Consider the following 9,619-nt stretch of genomic DNA (forward strand, 5'->3'; position numbering starts at 1 on the left):
ATCTTCTAATAGTTTGACTGTAATTTATTTCATTTTCTTTTAGCAAATATTTAGTTACTTTTTTAGGCAATAGGTATCTAAAGGTCAATAAAGTGTCCCCAGGAACACACAGCCTACTAAGGCTTTATATATCTTTTGATTCTCAGAACCAAGCACAGTGCTAGATACAAAATATAACTCTATATAAATATTTGATAACTGGCAAAAAGGAAAAAAGAAAAGGGAGGGAGGATTCTGCTTAGTTTAGATCTTCCCTAGTAACATGACAAAAAGAGTCATTGCTTGGCATTTCCTTCATGAGTTCAGAGCTTTAGATAGGTCCAAAATTAGTGATTCTGGAAAATATGAATGCCTTAATTTAAATACTAGATTGGGTGCCTGGTGTGAACTCATTAGGAACAATATCCCATTTATGTAGGTTTCCTGTATACCCAGAGTACAGTGCTACGCATGTGTGGATGTGTGGAGACATATGTCTGCATACATAGTACGGAGCAGCCTTGTGTATATGTCTGGTATATATGCAATGCCTTGTTTCTGTCTACATATGCCAGGTACTTTCATGTCTATACCTAGTCGAGTGTCATACCATGCACTCTGGGCCTCTAAGTTTTCTGTGAATAGTCCACTGTTTAATCTTATGGTGGTTCCTTATAGGTGACTAGGTTTTTTCTCTTGATGTTTTTAGAATTCTCTTTTTGTCTTTACCTTTTGACAGTTTGATTGCAGCATGCACGGAGAGGCCAGTTTGGGAATTTCAGAGCCTTCGGTGCCTGGGTGTCTCAATCTCTTGCCACTTGGGGACTTTCCTTCTATTGGCTCCTCGGCCGATAATGTTTTTTATTCAGTAAGTCTTGAGTGGGGGACATATCATCACTCCCTTCATCCCTTAAATGTTGATTTTTGCTTATTTATTTTAGAGACAGGGTCTCACTCTGTCATCCAGGCTGAAATGGATGGCAGGATCACAGCTCATTGCATTCTGGAACTCCTGCAATTCTCCTGCCTCAGCCTCCCAAGTAGCTGGGACTAAAGGTGTGTGCCACCACATCCAGCTAGTCTTTTTATTATTTTAGAGATGGGGTCTCACTATATTGTCCAAGATGGTCTCAAACTCCTGACCTCAAGCAATCCTCCTCCTGCTTCAGCCTCTGCAGTGCTGGGATTAGAGCCCTGAGCCACCAGACTAGGCTAGAATGTGGATTTCGAACAAGTTCTCAAATGATACTGATGCTGCTAGTCTGGGGACCACACTTTGAGAACCACTATACCAAACATGAATTTCCTGATTGTGACCCAGTTTTAGTCAGTTTAGTTTATACATAAATCATAAAAACAAGCAACTTTTAGAACCAGAGATATTCTTGGCTGGGTAGTAAACACATTTAAAAAAGATTTTAACCAGGATGAGACTTTAGGTGAATAGACCTGATGGAACATAAACATTTTTTAAAATGAGGAGAATAGAGGCCAAGAAAGGTGACTAGAATCACCCAAGGCTAACAGCTATGGGTGGCAGAACAAATGTTACAACCTAGGGTTTCAGAGCAGCTTATATGCATAACAAGCCTCTCATACCGAAATAATCTGGGGATGATGCCATCTGTATTAACAAGAATTAAATGTCAGTAAAACCTTTTTTGAAATGTGTTATTTTTTATATTCTTCTACTGTTTATGATGTAGTCTACGTCCAAGATGCCTATTGTAGTTTCTCAAAAGCTCCCAACCAGAATATCAAGTTGGTAAAAGAAAACGTGTAATTATAGGCTGAGAAAGAATCTTGGGAAAAGAGTATTTCATGTCTTTATAAGTTTCCATCTTTATGAGGCTAAGTACATGCTTTGCGCATTCTGTTATGTAATTTTACCTTCACTCCTGATTCAGCCTTTTATTAGGCAATTTCGAGTGCAAACAAAAAATTAAGGAGGAATGCGCACCCTATCTGCTGTGAAATTCAAGAGGTGATGGGACGGTCCGATTTGGTCTGGAGTCCCTGTCTGGGACTGTGATGTGGGACAGCTATCCTAAGGGGAGAGCAGCGCAAGAAAAGCCCATAGCCTGGGAACCACCGCCGCGCTCTGGAGCAAACGAACGCTGTCCCCAAAGGTGGCGGGGACTGAGGCAGCAGAGCGTTCTCGCTGCCCACTGCAGACGCCTCCACACCGCGGTCGCGTGAAGGTCGGAAGGGGGCCCGGCGGTGCACGGCCCGGAGCTCTTCTTCTACCTCAGGCTGAAGGGAGCAGAGTGACCGCGAGTCCAGAATCTACCCAGAGCCTCCGCAGGACCCGCTCCGAGCGCAGCTTCCAGCCGTTGCCAAGCGCGGAATCCAGGGAAGCCGTTCCCACAGTCCTCCGCGCGGGGGGCGGGGCCAGAAGCGCGGGGGTGGGACGCGGCCTGCTCGTGGGCTCCTGTGTGGGCTGGGGTCCCAGAGGCGGATCTCGACGGGCGGCCAGTGGGGAGAAGAAGGAAGGGGTTCCGGGCGGGAGGCCTGTGTGGAGGGGCAGAGAGACGGGACTGGGAGGCCTCTAGGGAGGCGAGGGGTGGGGGCCAAGTGAACTCCCCCGGAGAGCAGGTCCCCGAAGGTGAGAGTTGGGGTGCTGTGAGCGGCCCCCGGGGCCGCTGCCCTCCTCTGATGAACCTGGAAGCCGATTTTCCTTTCGGTCGCTGAAGCGGGCTCGCCCTGCACTGGTGTCCTCCGACGCTGCGGGCCTGGGGGCCTCCCCAGGTCCTTCTCCCCGGCATCAGTGCCCGCCCTGGCGCCGGCTCGATGTCCTGTTAGATTCCTCACTAGACAGTGGCCAGTGCCCTAAAAGGCAGGGATTGAACCGGGGTGTTCCAACCACCTGAGACCAGGGCCACGGCGGTGCTTATTAAATGCAACTAAGAATGAGGAATTAAATTCGTAATTGTTTAATGGCTCATTACATTTTCTCTTAAGTTAGAAAGGTAAGGGGAGGGATGGTCAGGGCAAGTCTAAAGTCACCAGTAATTAACGAGTTTTTAAAAATAACATGTTGGCATGCTGTGTGCTAAAAAAAAAACTTGTTGGGAGACAATTCTCACTGGGTCTCTACTTTCCTAGGTCTTGTGAGTAGAGGCACTGACTGCCTTTGTCCGCCGTCTGGACTACTGTGGTCAGTTTTTGGTTTTTTGCCTGTTTGATTTTTTTTGAGACAGAGTCTCACGCTGCCCAGGCTGGAGTGCAGTGGCCTGGTCACACTTGACTGCAATCTGGAAGGCTTGGGCTCAAGGGATCCTCCCACCTGGGCCTCCCAGATTGCTGGGATTATAGGTGTGAGCCACAGTGCTCAGGACCTCTGAGTTTACATGTCAACTGGGTACCCAGTTTTTGGTCAAACACTAGTCTAGATGTCTGTATGGAGGATATTTTGATGTGATTAGTTGTAAAGCTCAATAATGTGGGTGGGCCTTGACCAAAATAGTCCTAAGAATGTTCTCTGAGGAAAAAGGAGTTCTGTCCCACACTACCTTCAGACTTTTGACTGAATTATCAACTCCATCCTGGTCTTTAGACTGACCTGCAGATTTTGCACTTGCCAGCCAGTTCCTCAAAATAAATCACTCTGTCTCCCCACCCCCTTTTGTTTCTGTTTCTATAGAGAATCCTGACTAACAACTGTTTTTTCAAAACTATATAGGAAACAGCTTTGGAAGATTAAGGTAATTATCGCCCTGTGGATCAAGACAGGTTTTTTGCTGTCCAGTATAATGAAGATATAATGTTGCCCTCCGGGGCAAATGGCTTATAGTCTGTTATAAAAGGTGAGCTGTCCCAAACTTGGGGTTCCTCTGCTGTAACTTAAATGAATCACCAGGGCTGCCCTCATAGGACTAGGGTGTGAGAGTGGAAAAGGAACCAAAGGGAAGATGAAGCCCAGTCTGCCTGCTGAATAACAAAGTCTTTTGTCTCTTATGGAGATATCTTCTGCCAGCATTCATGAAATGAATGAACTTGTCAGCTGGCAAGTTAGCTGGTAAAATTGTAACACAAGTCTGGATAGCATCTATCTACAGTGCCCACTCGTAGCAGAAGTTCAATAAATATTTGTTGAAATAATTAATGGATACTGTAGAGCCCTTCCTTCAAATATTACACTTCAATAGAGAAAATTTTCATTACCTCTTTTGGTCTCCATGCTGTAAATTTCCAGTCCTTTCTTTTTTAATTAGAAAAAAACTAGTTCTTTCAACTTGGTTCTCTTTAAACATGATACAGTTACCCAGGGAGTGGTCAGCCACCTGCTTCATTTTAAATGTTGTAATGTAGCTAACTTTTATTTTGCAGTTAACATTATTGAACACATGCTATTATTGCCAGAAAAACTGTTAGGGTCACATAGTTTGCATTACTAAAATATCAAATAGTAACTTTCCCCTGAGAAGGCATAAAAGGGATGCATGTCCTCGGGGGACAGTCTGTTTTCTGTGACAGCAGAGAGGCGGGAAGAACACTGGGAAAGGAGGTAGAAGGTGTGGGGAATCTGCTAACCCCCAAACTGAACTTCCAGTAGACTTTAGGAGGGCCGGACCAGAGCAAGCCGCTGGCCAGAACGGCTTGCAGTCTGGTGGTGACCCAGGGAAATGGAGGGATGGGAGAGGTTGCGGTAGAGCCCACACCAGTTCTATCAGAGTTCTGCTGAGGCCTCTAGAGAGGCTAAGTGGCTCTGGCAGGAGGTGTGGTGTCTCACTATTCACAGTCCGCTGGTGGTGAAGCTGCAAGTCATCTTTGGTAGCTGGCAGCCAGGGACAAGGGGGCACCAGCCTGTAAGCATTTATTCAGCAGAAGGCGGTGGAGGGTGGGCACATTCATTCAGGTTTTCTACTGCCAATCGTGACACCTCTGTCCTACAACGTGGAGGGAGTAGGCTGCCTCTGCTCTTGTCTGTTCTGTTGGCAAAGCTTCCCACCCTTCCCACTGCTGCTTTCGTATCTGTTCTTCCATCCCCCAGCCCGCTCTCCTTCAGTCTGTTCTCCACACTGCAGCCAGGTGACCCTCCTTAAGTGAACATCCGATCAGATTATTTCCCATTCAAAGCTTTTTGGTGTCCACTGTCCCCTCTCAGCCTTGACTTCTGTACAAAGCTAAACTGCATGATGTGGCTTTGAAGCCCTTTCTGCAGTATCACTGGCTCCTGTGGTATTACTCAGAATTCTTTGTTGTAGCCAAGAAAAACCAGTTCTCACTAACTTAAGCAGAAAAGTCTTTTTGGAAAGATATCAAGTAGCTCATGGAGCTTTCAGGGAGGTTAAGGAACAAGGCTTGGAAAAACAACAGGAGCTCAGGGAGGTAAGGCACTGCCAAAATCCTGTTGATAGGTGTGGGGACCAGATGTCAGGACCCCATATTCCCAGGTTCTTGGTTCCTGGTACTGAAGAATGGTTACTTGTACCGAGCTAACAGAGTAAATGAGCAGAGCAAGCCGGTGCAAGCAGGCCAAGTTTTCTGAAGGATTAAAGCATTCCAGAGAAGGCACAGGTCAGCCCCTGCGCGTAGAGAAGAACCTTAGTTTAACAGATTTCTCCTTTTATGCTGACTCCCTTATTTTATGTTAAGTGGAGGTGGGCGGAACATTCATAGTTTTTCTTAGGAAAGGGTGGAGACTTCCTGGGATAGGGAGCCCTCCCCTTTTCTGTTCTTGTAATTTCTGAAGATGGCCATGGTATTTGTAAACCATCCTGGCACTGGTGAGTATGATTTTTGTGTTAGTGAGGGTAGGTCATTTAGGGACACTGTTACCTCAACTGTAAGCATGCTCCAGAGATGCTCCATCGAGACCGTGGCAGTATCTCTATTTTGTGGTTTCTCTACTTCTTTCTGATTTGGTCAGTCCTAGTCCTTAACAAATCGTCTGTTCTTTCTTGAAGGCCCCTTCCCTAGGCTCCTAATCAGGCTGTTCCAAAACAGTCCAAGTCAGTATGACCACATCTGTCTGTCCATTTCAGAAAGTCCCTGGGACATTAATCAGCCCCCCCACCCCCAAACAACCCACTTGCAAGCCCTCGATTAGCAATTAGCCCCATTCCTACAATAGGCCAGGTCAGCCTGACCCAAGCCAGTCCCCAATAGCCCAACTGCATCTGCCATCCACCTTGCTCATGTGTAAGTAACTGCCTTAGCTAACATTATTACAGGAACCATCTGCCTCTCAGTTTGCTAAGGACAGGCCGTCATCCCACTTAGTCTGCTGCTGAGGACACCTTCAATCTTGGCATTGGACACCTGTTGCCACACGGCTATGCTCTATTGTTTTGGGTATGTTCTGCCTTAGCACTGACACTAGGGTCATCCATATGCACTGTGAACCACTTCTAACTACCCTATACTCTATCCCCCTCAACCCAAGTTAGGGTCCCACATGGAAGCCTGAGCTGGCTGCCTTTAGGTCAATGTCATAGCTGCCACAAACTCAAAGAATTGGTATCTATTCCCCTCAACCTTCCTCTACCTAGGGGTTCTTATAAAATGGAAAAGGTGTTACAGATTTTAGGTTTCAGGCAGCCAAAATAGCAATTGTCCATGATCCCCCCCTCTGCCTGGTGACTAATACAGAGTGCCTCTGCTGTACTTAATGCCTTTCAAGCCACTGGAGAGTGGCACAGCCTCTCTGGCCGCTAGGCCTTCACACACACGAGCCTCCCTTGTCCTAAAGTTGCCTCTCCTGCAGTCATCTGAGCTTGGCCATCCCTCCCTCTAGGAAGCGTCTGGCAAGTCTGTGGTATGTTTTTCTCCTTGGGCTGCTGTAATGAAATACCACAGGCTGGGTGGTTTATACAACAGAAATTTATTTTCTCGTGGATCTGGTGCCTAGAAGTCAAAGATAAGTTATCACCAGGTTTGGTCTTTGCTGAGGCCTCTTTCTTGGCTTACAGATGGCCACCCTCTCCCTGCCTCTTCACCTGACCATCCTTCTGTGCGTGGCACTCCTGGTTTCTCTCTGTGTGTCCTAATCTCTTATGAGGACAGCAGTAAGATTGGATTAGGGCCCAACCCAGGGGCTTCATGTTCACTTCATCACTCTTTAAGGCCCTATTTCCAAATATAGTCACATTCTGAGGCACCGGGGTTTCAGTCTTCAATATATGGATGTGGGGAGTGGGAGTTACAATTCAGTCCATAACTTGTATGTGTCAGGTCCCTGGGGTTTCAGTCTTCAATATATGGATGTGGGGAGTGGGAGTTACAATTCAGTCCATAACTCATGTGTGTCAGGTCCTGTGTGTTCCTGCAGCACGTTGACCTTCCATTGTCATAGCACATAACACAGTTACTATTTATCCATCATTGTTTACCCAAGTCCACCATCAGCTGTTGCTGAATTTCCAACACCTCTCATGGCAAAAACCTGGGTTTATTTAATAAGTAATTTATTAGGCACTGTGAAAACCTTTTACCTCTTCTGCCCAGTAAAATACCAGGAAATGCCGTTATGCCTGTTAAATATTTTTAAATTGTCATAATACTTTTTAACCTAAAAGTTAAAAGCAAATTAGAGTGGAAATGCAAAGTGAAATATTGTTTTCCTCTTTTAAATAGCTGAGATCAGTGCTTTCTTGAGGATGATGACAGGAGCCGTGAACTTTATGATCTTTTTTATACTTCTTAGGAGGACAATCATCACTCAGTGTGACAATACAGTCACTGCATTTCTAACCCCTTCCCCTTTTACTATTTATCTGACACAGCAGTGACCTATAGTCACTACCTGGGCATTTCACCAGGGGCTCTGGTTGCATTGAAGTAAGTAATCACACACACAAAAAAAATAATAAATAAATAAAAGACATAAGTAATCACCCAGTTGGCCCAATTTTGCATATTTCATATCAAATGAACTGTACCCTCTCCTTCCACAGTCACTTAGGGAGATCTATATTCCTTAACATGAAAAACACAGTTTTCCTGGACCAATCAAATCATCCTCTTGGCCTTTGGATAGGATCTTTAGACCCTAAATTGCAAATAGATAGTGTACTCACACTTTACCCTGAAGTATCATACTTTGAGCTCAGTCTTGTGAGATTTCTTACTTATAAGTTACCATTAACTTTATCTGGCCAATAATTACAATCTGTTCTAAAATAAGTGGACATTGGACTGTAAATCACCTTAGTAAAAGAGTCCTATGTCTATTCACCCTGTGAAAACCACAGTCATTAACAAGTTGGAGTTAATATGTGGTGCACAAGGAAGTATCAGGTATTTCAGGTTGTATCTGTGCTTGCCCAGGCCCCAGTGGTAGCATCTGTGCCAAACACGGTTTTATCTAAGAAATTCCACTTTAAAAGCAGGGATATTTATAGCATATTGCTTGTCAAAGAGGAGTTAGGCAAGGTAGATAATGACTTGGGACCACTCACAACCTAAAGGATGCAAAAGGCAAGCTCTTGCCCTTCTAAAGGTAACCCAAGTCAAAGGCACGTGTAAAAATAAACTGGATATTGGCTACAAGTCACTCCATATGCTAGTCCAGCAGTAGGCACAAAGCAGACTCCCTCCTTTCTTCCTCTCTCCTTTCCTCACAGCAACCTCAGATTCCTGGGCTCAAGCAATCCTCCTGCCTCAGCCTCCCAAGTAGCTAGGATAATCATTGAGTTGATTTGTATAATCATCTAGAATTATCTATATTTTATCATAACTCTTCAATTTTCTTTTTAATTTCCCACCTAAAAATGATACATTTTTAGTGAAAAATGCCTCAGTTGCCTGGATATTTCAGAATTTCAGATGGATTTCTGACGAATTTACCACTTTCTAGGTATAAGAAAATTTCAGTTTCTACTGTGTTTCCCCAAAAATAAGACATTGTCTTATATTTCTTTTTTCTCAAGAAGACACACTAGGGCTTATTTTCAGGCGATGTCTTATTTTTATTAAGTATAATACAACAATCTACATTTATTCAAATACAATTAAGTCATCTTCTTCTGGAACCAGACAGGGGTAGCTGACCTTGTTGGTGGGGCTGGTGCTAGTGATGTGTGAACTCCTTTCCCCTAGCCATTCGCACATGCGCAATAGGATGCCTGCCACCCTGGTTACCACACGCACACTCACACAGGTGCGAATGGCTTGGAGAAAGGAGCTGTGGCAGGTAAAAGGTATTCCAGTCTTCCTTACCGCTCAGCGCTGAAATGCATGGCTCTAAATGCTGCATAGCCACGCCCATCACTAGGTCTTATTATCAGTGTAGGGCTTATATTTAACAAATGCATAGAAATCCTGCTAGGGCTTATTCTTTGGGTAGGTCTTATTTTCGGGGAAACATGGTATTCTTATCAGTATTGCCCTGATTTGGCAGTATTTACTCAACCTGCATTCAAAGGTCTCCATATGCTGAATCCACCTGCCCTTCCAGCCTCCTTTTCTTCTGCTAAGGAGAAATAAAGACTCTGGAAGCAAAAGTAAAGTTCTGAGAAAGGTTTCCTATCAAGCAAAGAGCCTGATCCAGACCAGAGGTTCAGCTCTGGGAGAAGCCAAGCCTGTGGCTTCTGGAACTCTCTGGCCTGCCTGGGTAGGCCTCACTGTCTCTGTCAGGAGGCCCCTTCTCTGGGACTGGAAGTGCTTGTTTCAGTATAATGCTCCTCACTGTCTGCTG

Source organism: Otolemur garnettii, unplaced genomic scaffold (assembly GCF_000181295.1).
Source record: "Otolemur garnettii isolate 467f Iridium unplaced genomic scaffold, OtoGar3 scaffold00106, whole genome shotgun sequence".
NCBI lineage: Eukaryota > Metazoa > Chordata > Mammalia > Primates > Galagidae > Otolemur > Otolemur garnettii.